Source organism: Rutidosis leptorrhynchoides, chromosome 3 (assembly GCF_046630445.1).
Source record: "Rutidosis leptorrhynchoides isolate AG116_Rl617_1_P2 chromosome 3, CSIRO_AGI_Rlap_v1, whole genome shotgun sequence".
NCBI lineage: Eukaryota > Viridiplantae > Streptophyta > Magnoliopsida > Asterales > Asteraceae > Rutidosis > Rutidosis leptorrhynchoides.
This window is the reverse complement of record NC_092335.1, coordinates 485981048-486001304: the sequence shown is the minus strand read 5'-3', so window position 1 is coordinate 486001304 and position 20257 is coordinate 485981048. Positions and strand designations below refer to the sequence as shown.

General features: G+C 35.3%; 1 non-coding gene across 1 annotated transcript; it reads right to left on the bottom strand.

The window, feature by feature from the left end:
- Positions 1-5453: 5453 nt before the first annotated feature.
- On the bottom strand, positions 5454-5560 carry LOC139903791 (small nucleolar RNA R71). Its single transcript, XR_011778583.1, has one exon. It is a non-coding gene; the product is annotated as a small nucleolar RNA R71 (small nucleolar RNA).
- Positions 5561-20257: the final 14697 nt, after the last annotated feature.

The following is a 20257-nucleotide window of genomic DNA, read 5'->3' as shown; positions in this document are numbered from 1 at the left end:
GGTGAAGATGGTACTCTTTGTTCCATAAAGATAGTGTCTCCATAGTTTTAGTGCAAAGAAAACGGCTCCAAGTTCGAGATCGTGCGTTGTATAATTTCTCTCGTGAATCTTCAGTTGTCGAGAGGCGTAAGTAATAACTTTCGTTCGTTGCATTAGTACACACCCAAAGCCATTTTTCGAGGCATCGCAATAAATAACAAAATCATCACTGCCTTCAGGGAGGGATAGGATAGGTGCGGTGGTCAACTTCTGCTTCAAGGTTTGAAATGCCGACTCTTGCTCGGTTGCCCAAACGAATTTCTTCCTTTTGTGAGTCAGTGCGGTTAATGGTCGTGCAATTAGAGAGAAACCTTCAATGAATCTACGATAGTAACCGGCGAGGCCTAAAAATTGGCGGATATAAGTCGGAGTAGTGGGGTTTCCCACTTGCTGATAGCTTCGATCTTTGCGGGATCAACTTTGATACCCTGATCGCTTACAATATGACCCAGAAATTGGACTTCCTTCAACCAAAACTCACACTTGGAGAATTTGGCATAAAGTTGCTCTTGTCTCAAGAGTTCCAGTACGAGTCGGAGATGTTGCTCATGTTCCGCTTCACTTTTGGAGTAGATGAAGATATCATCTATGAAGACGATAACGAACTTGTCCAGGTATGGTTTGCATACACGATTCATGAGATTCATGAACACGGCAGGTGCGTTGGTTAAACCGAATGGCATCACGAGAAACTCATAATGACCATAATAACTCCTGAACGCAGTCTTCATCACATCGCTCTCCTTTACCCTCAACTGGTGATAACTGGATCGCAAATCGATCTTAGAGTAAACACTTAATCCTTGCAGCTGATCGAAAAGGTCGTCAATTCTGGGAAGGGGATACCGATTCTTGATCATCAACTTGTTGAGTTCGCGGTAGTCAAAACACATGCGTAAAGATCTGTCCTTCTTCTTTACAAACAAAACAGGAGCGCCCCAAGGCGAAGAGCTTGGTTGGATGAATCCACAGTCTAACAATTCTTGTAGTTGACTCTGCAACTCTTGCAATTCGGAAGGTGCAAGTCGATAAGGTACGCGAACTACAGGTGCAGCTCCTGGTACTAGATCAATCTGGAATTCCACTGATCTCGGTGGGGGTAATCCTGGCAGTTCTTCAGGAAAGACGTCGGGAAATTCGTTCATAATTCGTACCTCATCCACACTTTTCTCCTCCGTTTCCAACTTCTTTACGTGCGCCAAAACAGCAAAACGCCCCTTTTTCATAATCTTTTGTGCCTTCATGCAGCTAATAAGGTTCAACTTTGGGTTACATCTCTCTCCGTATACAATCAATGGAACACCGTCTTCGCGAGGTATACGGATAATCTTCTATCCACAAGCAACTTCTGCTCGTACTTTGGACAACCAGTCCATGCCAACTATCACATCAAAACTTCCCAACTTAATGGGTATCAAATTTATCTCAAATTCCGCTCCAGCTAAGTTTATAATACTGATAATGCTAAAAACGAACATATATTTCATAGCATTATCCCTCAAGAAAGACAAACTTTTAGTTGCAATTGTTCTATTTACAAGTGATATTCGTTTAAATAATAAAAGGTGAAGACAAAAGACAGATTCGACGAATTGAAGACGCAAACGACCAAAAAGCTCAAAAGTACAAAGTACAATCAAAGTGGTTCAAATTATTGATGAGAAACGTCTCAAAAATACAAGAGTACAAGACGCAAAACGCAAAGTACAAGATATTAAATAGTACGCAAGGACGTTCGAAAATCCGAAACAGGGACCAGAGTCAACTCTCAACGCCCGACGCAACGGACCAAAAATTATGAGTTAACTATGCAAAAGAATATAATATAATATTTATATAATTATATAAAATTATATATATTATATTATATAATAAAAAATAACGTCGACAAGCAAGAAAACAAAGCAATGTGAGCTGTCCCAGATGGCCATGCGATCGCATGGCCTGGAAGCACTATTCTCATGCGATCGCATGAGACCATAATGCTGGCCACATCTATAAATTGCAACGATTTCGGCCAGAGTTTTAATATATATCTTTTTCTTTTCTCTTATCCTATGTATCAAATATCACTCCAAATATTAATCTCAATTTGTAATTTTAATTTTAAGTTAGTGATAATAATAAGGTTAGGTTAGTCGAATGTCTTAAGGTTTTGCAAGTTGAAACTCTGTCCGTGTACCACTACGCTATTAATATCCACTGTAAGTTATGTTTAATTTTATTGTTAAATTAATGTCTCGTAGCTAAGTTATTATTATGCTTATTTAATGCCGAAGTAATCATGATGTTGGGCTAAATACTAAAATTGGGTAATTGGGCTTTGTACCATAATTGGGGTTTGGATAAAAGAACGACACTTGTAGAAATTAGACTATGGGCTATTAATGGGTTTTATATTAACTAAACGATACCTCGTTAATTTAATATATAAACTTATAATTTGACGTATTTATATATAATCACATACGCTTGACTGGGTACGGTGGGCGGGATATCTATAAATACCAATAATTGTTCATTTTACCGGACACGGAACTGGATTAATAGTTAATAGACTTGTTGAAACAGGGGTGGATTACATTCAAGGGTAATTGGTGTAATTGTTAACAAAGTAGTAAAACCTTGGTTTACACGCAGTCGATAACCTGATGTATTCATTAAACAAAGTATTAAGACCTTGTTACAATTCGAATCCCTAATTAGTTGGAATATTTGACTTCGGGAATAAGAATAATTTGATGAAGACTTCCGCACTTTATGATTATGACTGATGGACTATTATGGACAAATTCGTATGGGCATATCAAATAATCCAGGACAAAGGACAATTAACCCATGGGAATAAACTAAAAACAACATGTCGAACATCATGATTACGGAAGTTTAAATAAGCATAATTCCTTTATTTCATATTTAATTTCCTTTATTTCGTATTTAATTGCACTTTTAATTATCGTACTTTTTATTTATCGCATTTTTATTTATCGCAATTTCATTATCGTTATTTGCTTTACGCTTTAAATTAAGTTATTTTTATTTTTAATATTTTACATTAGGTTTTAACTGCGACTAAAGTTTTAAAAATCGACAAACCAGTCATTAAACGGTAAAAACCCCTTTTATAATAATAATACTACTTATATATATTTTTATATTTTTACAATTATAAGTTAAAAATATAGCGTTAAACTTGGCGAGTTCCCTGTGGACGAACCAGACTTACTAAAAACTACACTACTGTACGATTAGGTACACTGCCTATAAGTGTTGTAGCAAGGTTTAGGTATATCCACTCTATAAATAAATAAACCACTTGTGTAAAATTGTATCGTATGTAATAGTATTTTGTAGTAAAAATATAACTATTTCCTAGTACGCCTCGCACACATCAAGTATTTTTGGCGCCGCTGCCGGGGACTTGCTTAAACGCAGGAAGCGAAACGCTATAAAAAAAATTATTAAAAGTTTTATTAAGTTTTTATTTTGTAAAAATTTTCGTTTTTAAAAAATATAAAAAAATACAAAAATATAAAAAGAAAAAAACAAAATATATTTATATTTTTAAGAGTTTGTTTAAAATATATAAAGTTAAAAAGTATTTTTATTTCTATTTTTGTTTTTAACTATAAGTTTTTATTATTTTATATAAATATTTATTTATATTAAAAACATAAAAAAAAAATTATAAAAGTTTACGGGCCACTACACTGTAGCAGCCCAACAACTGAACCGGATCCAAGAGCCATGCCATCGCATGGCCCAGAGGCGTAGACCTCATGCGACCGCATGAGGCTGTCTGACACGCCAGGTTTGAATCTGCAACTGCATTAATTACGGAGTATATTTTAATTATTATTATTAAAACCCTAATTAGGGTTTATTAGTTAATTAATTTATAATATTAGTTTTAGTTTTATTTATTTAGTTTGTATTTTAAGTTTAATTAGTTTCATAAATATATAAAATTAATAGTTTTATAAAATAAATAATATAAAAATAATATTTTTTAAAAAATTGTACTTTTTACAACTTTAAGTATATTTTTATATTTTGCATCTTTTTATTTGTTTTAGCGTAATTTTTGTATTTTTTGCTCGTAATTAGTTTTAAGTCATAGTTTTTGCCATAGTTATTTTTATTTCTAGATTTTTAGGCTTTGCCGTAAAATCCCTTAAATGCTTTTTCTTTAGACTAAGATTTAGGTGCTTTAGAATTTTGCGACGCCGTTTTAAGTTTTTAGTACCTTTTTAAGTTATTGCCGTTTTAGATATAGAATTCCTTTTAAGCTTTAATATTTTTAGACGCAACTTTTAATTCTTAGTTTTTAGTTCCTTTTTAAATTTCGACGCACTACTTTCTTATTTTTATTTTTCGACGCCTATTTTTTTTCAACTTTTTATTTTTCGACGTTTTTCTACGCGCTTTTTTTCTTTCTTATTTCTCGACGCTCTAGTTTTTAGGACATAGAATTTTCTATTTCTTCTCTAAATTTCTTTAAATTTCAACAAAAAATTATTTTAAGCGGTTAAATTGATAGACATCCTAAATTTTCTGGTTCGTAGTAATAGTTGGATTTGTTAGTAGTGAGTTGTGGGCTTCCGATTTAAAGGGTCCTGGCTCCCTGCTGCATCTATTGGCTATTCGAAACGTGGGCAAAAGCAGAAAAGTCTATTAATTTGATAACTTAAATAATTTTTATCTTTTATAACTAATAGGATATTCAGTGAATGCACCGAGCAAAACGTTCACCACCTGTAACCAGATCAAGACATCTAGCCAATATTGTCGCCGTTGATTTTTCTTTAGAATCGTCATCCAGTCGACCAAGTACTCCAATTCAAATTTTCGATAATCCATTTTTTGAACCCGACCTCACAATTGAGAATTCGGAGGATATTCAGGGACAATTCAGAGATCCTGAACCACTAATCTTTCCTCCGGAACCACCAATCATTCAAACAGAGATTGTTGAGGAACCTACCATTAAATCAGAATCCTCTAGTGATTTAGATTCAACAAATTCAATCATGGAGAATCTGGAACCCCTAAGTATGGAAGACCGAATGCGATCTAAACGCACTGGCCAAGATCACGCAATTACTCAACCTGACATTAATGCGCCAGATTATGAAATCAAGGGACAAATCCTACACACGGTAACTAATCAATGCCAATTTAGAGGTGCGCCGAAGGAAGATCCAAATGAACATCTTCGTACCTTTAATAGGATTTGCACTCTATTCAAAATCCGAGAAGTTGAGGATGAACAGATATATCTCATGTTATTTCCCTGGACTTTAAAGGGAGAAGCCAAAGATTGGTTAGAATCGTTACCTGAAGGGGCGATTGATACATGGGACGTTTTAGTTGAAAAATTTCTTAAACAATTCTTTCCGGCATCTAAAGCCGTGAGACTTCAAGGAGAAATTGTTACGTTCACACAAAAGCCAAATGAAACTTTAAATGAAGCATGGGCAAGATTTGAAAAGTTATTGAGAGGATGTCCGCAACATGGTTTAGATACCTGTCAAATAGTACAAATATTCTACCAAGGATGCGACATCACTACAAGAAAAGACATAGATATAGCAGCTGGTGGTTCCATTATGAAGAAAACCGCAACTGACGCTTACAAAATTATTTATAACACTGCTTCCCACTCACATGAGTGGCACCAAGAAAAAGATATCGTTAGATCATCTAAAGCAGCTAGAGCCGATTCGAGCCATGACTTTGATTCCATTTCCGCAAAGATAGATGCTGTCGAGAGACGAATGGAAAAGATAACTAAAGATATTCATTCAATACGAATTAGTTGTGAGCAGTGTGGAGGACCACATTTGACAAAAGATTGTCTCAGTATTGAACTAACAATGGAACAAAGAGAGAATGTTTCATACATAAACCAAAGGCCTGGAAATAATTATCAGAATAATTATCAACCGCAAAGACCAATCTACAATCAAAACCAGAATTATAACCAAAATGTTCCATACAACAACCAACAAGGTCCTAGCAATCAACAAGTATCCAATAATACTTACAATCAGCAAAGACCTATTTTTCAAAACAAACCACCACAAACCGATGATAAAAAGCCAAATTTAGAAGACATGATGACGAAGCTAGTTGAATCTCAAACGCAGTTTTTCACATCTCAGAAACAAACCAATGAACAAAATGCTCAAGCATTTAGAAATCAACAAGCTTCTATTGAAAATCTGGAACAAGAAGTACGCAACCTAGCAAGGTTAATAGGTGAAAGGAAACCGGGAAGCCTACCTAGTGATACAAATGCTAACCCCCGGAATGAAACAGCTAAAGCCATTACCACAAGAAGTGGTATTACACTTAAACCACCTGAAATGCCTGTAATTTCTGATGACTCTATTCCTACCCCACAAGAACCACAATCTGAGCAAGATAAGAAAACAGAACCGGTAGTTGAAAAGGTTAATGAATATAACACAGTTAAGGCAAAACCTTATGTTAAACCATACCAACCACCACTTCCTTACCCAAGTAAAATGAGAAAAGAGAGACTTGAAGCCGAGCAATCCAAATTCTTGGATATGTTTAAACAGATAAATGTTAATCTTCCTTTCATTGATGTGATTTCAGGAATGCCTAGATATGCTAAATTTCTGAAAGATCTAATCACTAATAGAAAGAAAATGGAAGAACTCTCGGCTGTTACAATGAATGCTAATTGTTCTGCAGTACTGTTGAATAAGATACTAGAAAAACTATTAGATCCAGGAAGTTTCACGATTCCATATTTTTTGGGTAGTCTTAGTTCAATAGAAGCATTGGCAGACTTAGGTGCTAGTATAAATTTAATGCCGTATTCACTATACGCTAAACTAGACCTTGGAAAAATTGAAACCAACACGAATAAGCATACAACTAGCCGATCGATCAGTAAAATATCCTAGAGGGATAATGGAGAACATGCTAGTTAAAGTTGGTACTTTAGTATTTTCAGTAGATTTTATTATTCTGGACATGGAAGAAGATTCTCGAGTTCCTCTCATATTAGGAAGACCATTCTTAAACACGGCTAAAGCAATAATAGACGTGTTTGGTAAGAAATTGACCCTAAGTATAGAGGATGAGAGTGTTACCTTTTCTGTTAATAGAGCCATGCAACAACCGCAATCTGCAGATGATACATGTTATTATATTCAAACTATAGATTCACATGCAGAATTGTTATAAGAATTTCCAGAATTACAAGGAACAGGAGAATGTTCTTTAGGAGAAGGTACTGAACCAATTGATGAAGCTGAAATGTTAGCTACACTTATGGCTAATGGATATGAACCAACAACAGAAAAAATTCAAATGCTAAAAGAAGAAGACAGATATCGATATAAATCATCGATAGAAGAACCGCCGACATTAGAATTAAAGCCACTTCCAAACCATTTGGAATACGCTTATCTACATGGTGAATCTGAATTACTTGTAATAATATCGTCTTCTCTTACTGAAAATGAAAAATCTCAACTCATTTCTGTGCTAAGAGCTCATAAACCAGCTATTGCATGGAAGATTCATGATATTAAAGGAATAAGTCCTTCGTATTGCACACATAAAATCCTTATGGAAGAAGGTCATAAAATGTATGTGCAACGCCAACGAAGACTAAATCCTAATATGCAAGATGTTGTTAAGAAAGAAATTATTAAACTACTAGATGCAGGTTTAATTTATCCAATCTCTGATAGTCCATGGGTAAGCCCAGTTCAATGTGTGCCTAAGAAGGGTGGCATGACTGTCATCATAGATGAGAAAAATGAGCTTATTCATACTAGGACTGTAACAGGATGGTGTTTTTGTATTGATTATAGAAAATTAAATGACGCCACCAGAAAAGATCACTTTCCCTTACCTTTCATTGATCAAATGTTGGAAAGATTAGCCGGAAATAGTTACTATTGTTTTCTTGATGGTTTTTCCAGATACTTTCAAATTCCAATAGCATCCGAGGACCAAGAGAAAACCACGTTCACGTGCCCTTATGGTACTTTTGCTTACAAACGCATGCCATTTGGACTTTGTAATGCCCCTGCAACCTTTCAAAGGTGCATGATGGCGATTTTTCACGACATGATAGAAGAATGCATGGAAGTTTTCATGGATGACTTTTCAATCTTTTGTGATACATTTGAATCATGTCTAGTTAATCTTGAACGAATGCTTATTATATGCGAGCAATCAAATCTAGTACTTAATTGGGAGAAATGCCATTTCATGGTTAAAGAAGGCATCGTTCTTGGACATAAAATTTCAAAGAAAGGAATTGAAGTGGATAGAGGTAAAGTAGATGTAATTGCTAAACTTCCACATCCCACCAATGTTAGAGGAGTTAGGAGTTTTCTAGGGCATGCCGGTTTTTACCGACGTTTTATAAACGATTTTTTTAAAATTGCCACTCCTATGAATAAACTCTTAGAAAAGGATGCTCCATTCATCTTTTCAGATGAATGCATCAAATCTTTTAATATTCTTAAAGAAAAACTCACTAATGCGCCGATCATGATAACTCCAAATTGGAATCTACCGTTTGAACTAATGTGCGATGCAAGTGATTTTGCAATGGGAGCCGTTTTAGCACAAAGAATTGAAAAACGATTTCAACCTATATATTATGCTAGTAAGATGTTACAAGGAGCACAAACAAACTACACAATAACTGAAAAAAAACTCCTTGCTATTGTCTTTGCTTTTGACAAATTTTGTTCATATCTCGTTCTAGCAAAAACGGTGGTCTATACCGACCATTCTGCTCTTAGATACTTATTTTCGAAACAAGATGCTAAACCAAGATTAATCCGTTGGATCTTACTCTTACAAGAGTTCGATATTGAAATCCGAGATAAAAAGGGAGCAGAAAATCTAGCAGCTGATCATCTTTCTCGTCTTGAAAATCCCGAATTAGAAGTTCTAAATGATTTGGCCATACAAGACAACTTTCCTGATGAATATCTATTGAAGATAGATTATAGTGAAATTCCATGGTTTGCAGACTATGCAAACTACTTAGTATGTGGATTCCTTGAAAAAGGATTGTCATACCAAAAACGAAAGAAATTCTTTATTGATATAAAACACTATTTCTGGGAAGATCCACATCTGTTTAAAAGTTGTCCCGGTGGAATAATACGCCGATGTGTATTCAGAGAAGAAGCTAGTCAAATATTAAACCATTGTCACACAGGACCAACAGGAGGGTATTATGGTCCTCAGCTCACAGCAAGAAAAGTTTACGATGCTGGATTCTATTGGCCTACAATTTTCAAAGACGCACACCTTCTTTGCAAATCCTGTGATGCTTATCAAAGGGCCGAAAAAATAAGTCAACGTGATGAAATGCCACAAAATGTCATTCAAGTATGTGAAGTATTTGACATTTGGGGTATTGACTTTATGAGTCCATTTCCAAAATCTCATAATAATCTATACATTCTCGCAGCCATTGATTATGTATCTAAATGGGCGGAAGCACAAACTCTCCCAACTAACGATGCACGAGTTGTAGTCAACTTTTTAAAACGTCTTTTTGCAAGGTTTGGAACACCGAAAGCTTTAATAAGTGATCGGGGTACTCATTTTTGTAATAATCAACTTGAGAAAGTTCTCAAAAGATATGGAGTAACTCATAAAATCTCAGCCGCTTATCATCCACAGACAAGTGGACAAGTTGAAAATACCAACCGAGCTTTAAAACGTATTCTAGAGAAAACCGTAGGATCAAATCCGAAGGAATGGTCCATGAAATTGAAGGATACACTCTGGGCTTTTAGAACAGTCTACAAAACTCCAATTGAAACCACACCTTTTAAACTCGTTTACGAAAAAGCACGTCATCTTCCAGTAGAAATTGAACACAAAGCATTTTGGGCTTTAAAGACATGTAATCTTGATTTACATGAAGTCGTACGTCTACGATTAAGTCAATTAAACGAATTAGAAGAATTAAGACATGAAGTATATGAAAATTCGTTAATCTATAAAGTAAGAACGAAGAAATGGCATGATAAAAGAATCAGAAGTTCAAAAGAATTTAAGGAAGGAGACAGAGTTCTTCTTTTCAATTCACGATTCAAGCTATTTCCTGGAAAATTGAAATCAAGATGGTCTGGACCATTTATAGTCAAAAGAGTTTTTCCATACGGAACAATAGAGTTAATAAATTCAAATGGGATTGAATTTAAAGTTAATGATCACAGAGTTAAACATTACATACATGGTCCGATGAAAGTTGACAATGAAGTTAATCACAATTTCAACATCACAGCTAACTAAGTGTGGGGAGTTTCGAATCTTTTTAGGGTAATATGTATTTCTGTTAGAGTTAGATATTCTGTTTTTGTGTAGTTCTCGAGAATGGAATCCGAATGGTCTTTCCCTAGCAGACCCTAAAGAACTGTCTTCTCCCCCCATTCTAATTTTTTTTTTTTTTTAGGTTTTACGAGATGAAGAATTCCTGTGAACTAAACCATGGTCTACTGCTACACGCTTTGATCACTAAACGTAATAATGACACACTCCCGAGTGACCTGGTATCAGTAATAAGAGCCAAATTGGACGGAGTATGAAAAGAACTCAGAAACAATCATAATAAGTTATATTTTGGTAAAGAAAAATCAAAATCCGCAGCGAAAAGAAGAGCACGACACCTTGAAAGATGTCACAAATGCGAAAAATGGTCACACGAAGGAAAATGCTCGACGAATCAGACATATTCCAATACCGAGTTCGTTACTTTATGCAGAGAAGGACCGTTCATATATTTCGAAGAAAAATCGTTGAATGCTCGAGGTTATGCCTATGTAGCTATGGAAAACCAATTAGTCCGACTATCTTATGAGTGGGTTAAAGCAGGTCACTGAGAATTCTATCTCACAGGTAAGTATGTACAGTTTTTATTTTTATTTTTATTGCTTTTAACCTTTTGATAATAAACGATAAATCGTTCGCTATAAAGTATTAAATTGATACTCAATAAAATTAGGTTTGGCGACCAAAATTATTGATATCATACAAAAATTTATTACATCACTGCGAAATTTACCGTTTATTCTTAAGGTATAAATATCTTTAATCAATCAACCCAAAATATTACAAAAATTCGTCAGGAGTAAAACTAGGTAATATAGCCGAAATTACTTTACCGAAAAGAGGGACGTATATTTTTGATAATATTTGATTGATTAAAGTAGGATAAAAGACCAAACATATTTTTAATTTTATTTTTACTTTGTTTTTAAAATTAATATATTAATATTAAATTATTATTGTAAACTTTTAAAATCAATATATTTAAGTTTGTAAATATTTAAAAAAAATTATGTTTTTAATATAAGTTTGTATGTATAAAAACAAAATTATAATATAAATTTGGTGTGAATTTTTAAAATTTTAATAATATGAATTTTTAATTTTATGCATTAAAAATTTAAATTTGGTGTGAATTTAAAAACAAAAATTTACTTTATTTCACTAAGATAAAAATATGATTTTTAAAATTCGTCGTGAGTTGAAAACTAGGTCATTGAATCGAAATTGCTCTACCCAAGGGAGGGACGAGAACTTTTATTATCATTATTTTTAATCTTATTAAATTAAAGTATGCCAAAAATATTTAAAAAAAAAGCCAAAAATCTTTGCTTTTAAAACAACGTTTTGAATTGACAAATTTTAAAATTTTGTCGAGGGACGGACTAGGACAACGATCCGAAACACCCTCACTCCTAAAAAGAAACAAAATTTTAAATAAAATTTTATTAATTTATGTTTTAAAAGTTATAAGGTTTTTATATAAAAAAAGGGACCTCATGCGATCGCATGAGATTTACCCTGTAACCTCATGCGATCGCATGAGGCTGGAAAACTGGCCAGAAACATAAAGCTCAGCGAGCTGCTCTCTGTATCCGCACACACACATAAACACATGAACATACACCCCAAAACCTCTCAAATTTCATCATTTTTCACCAAATTTCACCAAATTTCTCGTTACAATCCGCTCTAAACATGAATTTGATAAGAAGTTTATCAAGAAGGGTAACAATTTCACCCCTAAACCTCTTTAAATTTGATTTTTAGTGTTCTTGAACTATATTTTACCTAATTTGATTTTGTTAATTTCTAGTGTAATTAGAGTTAAATTGTTAGTATTTTATGCATGTATAACCTAGATTGATGCTATTTAACATGATTTGAAGCCAAAAACTTCAAATTTTTTAGGAATCTAGGGTTTGTGTTCTTGAGCAATTTGGGGCTTTTTGATATAAACAGGTTATGGCCGATTTTTGTCATGAATTATTGCTAAATTAAGTAATGTAACATGTTTAGGTAGCTAAATGATCCAAACTTTGATCCTAAACATGATTTTTGAGAATTAAAGTGGACTTTTTAGGTATAAAATTCATGAACTTGATTAAATTGATGTAAATGCCATTTGAAACTTGTTTAATTGCTAGTAAAGGTTGTTTTAACATGATATTTGAATTGAATGCTTATGAACTTTGTAAACATTTTCATATATGCTTATTTGAAAAAGTGTAGAATTGTTAAAATTGTGAAAATGCGTATAAGTTTAATTTTGATTAAACATGTTATTGTAATTGTGTTAATTTGTTATTTTGCTAACACTAATGCATATTTGGATGCACAAATTTTGTGTTTAATGTATTTTGCAGAGATTTACTAATACTGAAACTGGAGGTGCATCATCATCATCTAGACAACCACAACCGGAACCTGAACCAGAAATGCAATATGAACCTGAACCGGAACAACAACAGGAACCACAACAACAACCTGATCAACACGTACCTTATTATGATCCGCTATAATTTGTTGATGCCTTCATAGTATTTCTGATGCATCCACCAGTAGAATACCCAACGATTCCTGAATACACGTTGCATCCTAATCTAAGATTTGATAGAAGCTGGAGAGATTACCCAACATATCAAAGTAACAAATTCAAAGTGATACCGAAAAATGTAGAAGTGCCGAGGGTAATTGATTGGGAGCCTTTAGAAAGGGTCCAACTAGTTAACTCAGTTAGGGAGCATCTGATTCAAAGGTATGGCAGTTCTTCTTTTCACGATTGGGAATGTTTATTCACTATTCGTAGACCTGTATATAAGGAATGGTGTATTGAGCTTATGAGTACTATTTCGTTAAATACGGATGTAGATAGGTTAGATGATAGAAGTTTTCTTAGATTTATACTTGGCCGTAGGATGTACAGGATGTCCATGCTGGACATAGCCAGGGCTTTACAGATATATACTCCTGGTGAATTACTACTACCCGATTGTATGAATTTGATTTATCGTGGTGAAAGGGTAGATAGGAATTTTGACGCGAATGCCGTCTGGAGGCATATGTCAAATTATAATGTTTTTACACTAGGAGGAAAACACTCCTACTTACATATTAACAAAGCCGAGCTTCATATAATTCATACATTTTTGGCTAACTCGATTACACAGAGAGGTCACAACAAGGAGAAAATGACCTTACATGATTTATTTTACCTAAAGTGTATTCGAGACCCAAGAGGCTTTGTTAATATCCCTTACTGTGTTGGTTTTTATTTGGCTAATATGGTGGAAGGAATACAGGAAGGGGGAATAATAGGAGGAGGTATTTTTGTTACTCTCATTGGAGAGTATTTGGGTGTAGATAGGGACCAAGGGGGTCCACTTTTGGAATGTAGGGAACAGGTTGAGCCTTTAGGATTAAAGGTCTATCAGGGTGCTAAGGTATTAAAGAGCAGACGCAACCAGGTAGTACTCTATGAAGGTCGTCATCCACAGGTAGAGAGGATCAGATGAGGAAATGGAGGAAGCGGATGACATTAGGGATGTCATTAGGGAGGCTATGACTGACGTCTACCAGCGTGTAGATGAGGTAGATATGACAAACGCAGAGAGATTTAATTGGATGGAGCAGTGGCAAGCCCGGAATGATTACGAGCATTACAGGCAACAACAGCATGATAGATGGGACTATCATTAGCGTCAGATTATGAGCCGGCTGTCACCTCAGGATCACTACGTCCCGACCTGACCCACTTACTATCCTCCACACCAGCCCGAGATGAGACCACCATATACTCTCTACGACCCTAACCAGGCCTATCAGTACACCTATCACCAACCATGGAACTCGGACGACAACATGAACTGGAACCCCTATCCAGATTGATATAGTTCCAGTTGGTGATTTCTATGATTTTTTTTTATTTCTATTTATTTATGTTTGAACACATTATATTTTGATACTTTTATGTAAGTTTAATATTTTTATTATGTTGTACTAATATTTCATATTTGATTTGAAAGTGGGATTTAAAGTCCCATTTCAAATTACCATGCATGTTTATATTTGTATGTATGTATATTTTCAATTGTACACAACAGGGTAAAACAGCGCATTTTCAAAGACTATGCTGCTTTGAGAATACAAGTGATACAAGTGAAGAAGAATATGCTGCTGAAGAGGAAGAAATGGATATTGATAACCGGCAGTTAAATGTCCGTGGATTAACCACTCCGGATCCATGGATCAATGCAGTTTTGAGGCATCCGGAATACCATGAACGGATGAAGGCACTTCTTCACAAAGATGTATATCCGGGGAAATATATTGATTGGACACCATTAGAGGAAGCCGGCGAATATCAAAATTTTCGCAACCTTTTCCGAGTTACGTATCACGGCCATCGAATATATGCTTGGGAAAACCTGTTCAGAATGCAAGAAAAAGTGTATCCACTTTTAGTCAAAGAATTCGTTGGTTCACTTAGGGTTGATTACACGTCACCAACATCGGGTACATTTATGAGATTTCGTCTTGGAGGGCAAGACAGGACATTAACGCTGCTGCAATTTGTGAAGGCATTGGATATTTACGAAGGGTTGCCACATCAACTGATGCAAAATTACTTTAATCAGTGTATATACTATGTTTCTTCTTTTAATCATTCAGAAGCATGGGTGGACATGAGCAATACCGCATATAGTGCAAGCAAGCAGACTTGTAGCAAGCTACGTACCTACGAGCACCGATGCATCCAACGATTCATTTCAAGTACCATAAACTGTCGAAAAGACAGTAGTGAAAAAGTCACCAACTTGGATATATGGTACATTCATGCAATAATGGATCACTCCCATGTTCATATCCCGCGAATGATTCTCACTTTCCTCCTCGAAGAAAGGAAAAAGATTACACCAATCATGGGCGGCCATTTTGTAACCAGGATTGCCGAACATTTTCGAATCAACACAAGTGGGTTAGAGGAGAAACATATGATTGCCTTTGATAGAGTGAGTTATACAAGGGCGAACATTTTGATGAGAGGGTCGAACAGCCTTCTAACTAGGTATGAGGATCCCGTGAACAGGCAACCAGAACAACCCCAATAGCAACCAGATCCACAGCCGAATGTTGGAAGTAGTTCGGGTCCGGGAAATGATTGGGAGGCTTACATGGCGCGCCAGTTTTCAGATATGCGACTCCATAGTGATCAAAACACCCAAAGGGTAATTGATCACTACGATGCAGGTAACAGGGAGATGCAACATTACATTGATGTTGCGAATGATCGAACATGGTATACTCAAGCAGGGCAGCAAAATCAGCTTAATTGGATACATGAACAGGCAGTGTCATACGCTGCAGATCCCGCTAACTATACCCCCTCTCCTTGGCCTGCATACGATCCTTGGGTTCGAATGGGTGATCCATATCCTGCGCCTTATCCTCCTCCTCCTAACCCGCCTACTGAAGACACTGCTGTCGTCCCTGCTCAAGGAACTTATCAGGGGTACAACCCCTCAATATTTCAGGATGACGACGCGGGAAATCAAAGCGAAGGTGGAGCTGGCCCAAGTAACTCATTTTGGGGATTTTTCTGAGGATGACGTAATTTTTCCTGATGTGTGACAGGTTTGGTTGATGTTGGTTTATTTCAAAAACAATTTCTTTTCAAGTTTGGTGTGTAATAACTAGATAATATTTTGGATAATTGTGATTTGAATAATTTAGATAATTGTAAGTGGGGTTTTTAGTACATGGAGTACACCCCCATTTATTTGTGTGAATCGTATGGTACCTTTGTTTGAATTGCTACAGGTGAGCATTGTGCTATATGCTGCATTTTTACAAAGACTGGCAGTAAGTTCAGCACATACTTGATTGGTGATTGTTTTGTGGTTGCAAGAAGCGGATGATGTTCTTATGCTGGCATTCAGTTCAGCGCCATCATCCCATGAACTACGGTTTTAAACCTTGAAAGTAATAAACTCTCTTACACTCTTTGACCCTCTTGAATTTAAATTTTTCTGATTTCATGTAACGAGGACGATACATGAACTCAAGTGTGGGGAGGAAGTTATAAATTCTTTCGGGTTTTTGATTTTAGTTAAAAAGGCTAAAATGGTGAAAAATTTTAAACTCTTATCTTCATAAATTCAAATTTTGTTTAAAATTTGTAGATTTTAAAACTAGGTGTATACACCGAAATTATTATCACAAAACAAATTAAGAAACAACCAAATGATTGAGTTTGTCATATAAAAGATATAATCATCATGCTATACCACATTCTAGATGAAATGAAAGTCATCAAGTAATTTGTTGTTCTAACAATCTAATCCAATGCTCATCCATGTAATGATTGTGATGGAAGTCAAGTCTTCCAATATGACACACTTGCTAACTTATGTTAGAAGTCGTAGTCCAGAACAGCTGTAGGTTGACGAAAAATCTTGAAAAGTCATCTCTATCATCGGCTGAAAATCCACCTCACCTCAGCATCAAACAGGGTTTTTGGTGGTCAGACTTATCCTAACCATGAGATGGATCTGTCTCGTACAATGGGGGGGCACAGTGCAAATTAGCTTTTAAGACTAATGAATCTAATCCCCAGATGGATGATCTCCATAAAGATCAACTGCATCTATGTTGACCGCGGTTAACATACATATGCCATAACAAATTGAGGTGTGCAAACTCATGGTTCACCGATGATATTTGGACATGATATAGTTTCTTCTAAAACTTATGCTATTTTATGAACTATATTGTGTAAAACCATTTTTAGGACATCCGGTTTCAAGTTCCATGATACTTCAATCATGGGGGCGAGTAGCTTGCTAAGCGTCGACTGAGGCTTCGGTTTTCAATTACCCTCAACCGGACTTTGAGGTTAAAACCGGAAAACTTGATTAGTGTAAAAACTGACATGAATAATTTTCAAAACATAAAAGGTTTTTAGCAAAGGTCCTAATTTCCCTAAGGATCCAAATTTTCAAGAAATGTGGACTTTAAAATCCACCTTTCGACTTTGGCGTGATTTCATTTCGCGTGTGTACTCCAAAGGTGTGTGTACTCAAAACGCGTGAGTTTAATTCGTGTGTGAAATAAGTGTGAGTGTGTATATATTGTGACCCGAGTGTGATTTCCATATAGCGTGAGTTATTGTGTTACTAAAAAAACTTGTGTGTCTTGTGTATTATATCGAGAGAGTGTGAGTCCCATTTTTTTGTGTTCTCATTTAAATAAGTGTGTTTACTGTAGTAAATTTCGATTTCTTGTAAGTCTTGCTTGAGGACAAGCAAGGTTTAAGTGTGGGGATTTTGATAACGCCAAAATTATACATGTTTATTGTCGTTATTTCGATCCATTGTTGTTCCAGTTGTATGTAATTGTTATACGTATGTATTGTAATTCATGTACATTTGTAAAAAGTCCATTGTGAATGAATAAATGAAGACCAACAGCGAAAACAGAGTTAAAACGAAGATCGAATGCGTAAAACAGCCCGAAACCACTGAAACAGGTCCAAATACGGCGCATCTCTCTTAGATGCGGCGCATCTTTACACCAAATAACTCCCGACAGTTTCAGATGCGGAGCATGAAGACTTCTGGGCCAAAATAGCAACAGATGCGGCGCATCTGAGATGGATGCGGCGCATCTGTCCCAGATGCAGCGCATCTATCCCAGATGCGGCGCATCTGACCCCCTGCCGACAGTCCTGAGTGCAGAATCGAGCTGGAATCTACTAAACGTAAAGAGATGCGGCGCATCCCAAAGAGATGCGGCGCATCTGGTCACTTTCTAGCCAAAATACCTAACTTTTGAGGCTATTTAATGAAGCAAATGGTTACTTACTGAAGGACTCTTGACTACTACGTTCTCCCCCAGTTTTAAGACGATTTTCAAGGTCCAAGGAAGGCTGCAAGTTAATCTCCACTCTTTCAACATCAATATTAAGCTAGGATCATTTATCGCAATTGGTACTATTGTTCTATATCTTTTTAACATGAATTCAACTTGTATTTACTGTTTCATTAGTTCTACTATGATTATGTTAGGCTAAAAGCCTTGTGTGTTTGCTTCAATGTAAGATTTATGGCTTGGGATTGTTCTATACTTTGATGTTATGCTAGTTATACATATGTTTGATTGATTTAATTATCTAGTTCAACCGTAAGAACCATTGTTATGTATGTTTAGATCATTACTTCAATTATATAGATTGCAACCTATTAATGTGAGTTAACTAGGAAAACAATCTATACTTCAATACATCTAGTAATCTAGACGATTAGATACATACACTTAAGTGATTTTGTTATGTGTTTAATTCGGTAATTGAATAAGTTCCAAAGCAACATAGTTATGAAATTACCTCAAGTGATTGTTGTAATTAAGGTTTCACGTGAGTTTAACCGGGTTGAATCTAGTTAGTTAATCAATCTAAATCACCATGTTCTTTCAAGAGATCCATTGTTGTAACTATCTTTATATTCTAGTTCAATTATACGAGTTATGACTTGATTTATGTGAATTTATCAAAGGCTATAATTTGTACTTCAACACCTAGTGATCTAGACACCTATATGTGAATATAGGATGGTAATTGGATGATATTTAGGTTTTACAATCATGTAGTTTACTTAGAGTGATCTTAGTAAACTAGGTTTTATGTGAATTTAACCAAGAAAGAATCCTGTTGATTAAACATAGTTCTTAAGTTTATAGATATTGTGAAATTGATATAAACTACTCTTTTGTAACTATCGCATAACGGTTTTAATTATAAAAGAACAATCCCTGTCATCTATCAAGCATAGAAGTAAACACCGCATTCTCATTATTGTCATTCATTATATTTATTTACTGTTTCGTTAAACAAAAACACAACTTCAAATATAAACCCTCTTTTTAGAATAATTAATTGTGGTAAAATCATTTAAACAAACTTCTCCCTGTGGATCGAACTGGTCAATTTACTTGCTAGTTACTACATGATCGGGTTTTAGTTGCCTGTATTATGTGTTAATTATTAAGCATATTGTCTACATTTTAAAAGGTTACGTTTTAACACATCAACTTTTTGGCGCCGCTGCCGGAGAGCGGTTTTGTTAAAAGATTTTAATAGACTTTGAATTATTCGATCCTTTTGTAGGAATTCAATTCCTAGAAAAGTTACTTTTTATTGTAAGCTTGTATTTTTGCTATTGGTTTGTTTGTAGTGTTGTGATTGCAGGATAAGCATTAGTGCATGAATCTACGTTCTTCCAACTCTAATTTAATTCCTTCATATCCTGAACCTGAAAGAGAACTTCACGAATGCTTAAGAGCTCAAGAAGTAGAATCTCTTGCTCAAGGTTTAGAATCACTTTCGTTAGATTCTAACTCTGAACCAATTGTTCAACCAATCATCGAGCCAGTCATTAAAGAAGAGGAAGAGATGACTGCTATAAATCAAACGATGGATGCTTTGATGAAGGCAACAAGGACAGGACAAGGCCACGCAATTGTTCAACCTACGATGACTGACGGTTTTGAAATAAAGGGACAATTTCTCCACATGGTGACTAATACATGTCAATTCGGTGGAGCCCCAAATGAGGATGCTAACGAGCATCTTCGTAAGTTTGTAAGCATTTGCAAGCTTTTCAAAATCAAAGATGTCTCCGATGAAGTTGCATGTCTAAAAATCTTTCCATGGTCCCTAAAGGATGATGCAAGAGATTGGCTAGACTCATTACCGGAAGGTTATATTGAAAACTGGAATGATATGATGGACAAATTTTTGTCAGAATTCTTCCCCGCTTCGAAAGCAGCAAAATTGCAAAGTGACATAAATCACTTCAAGCAAAAGTCTAACGAG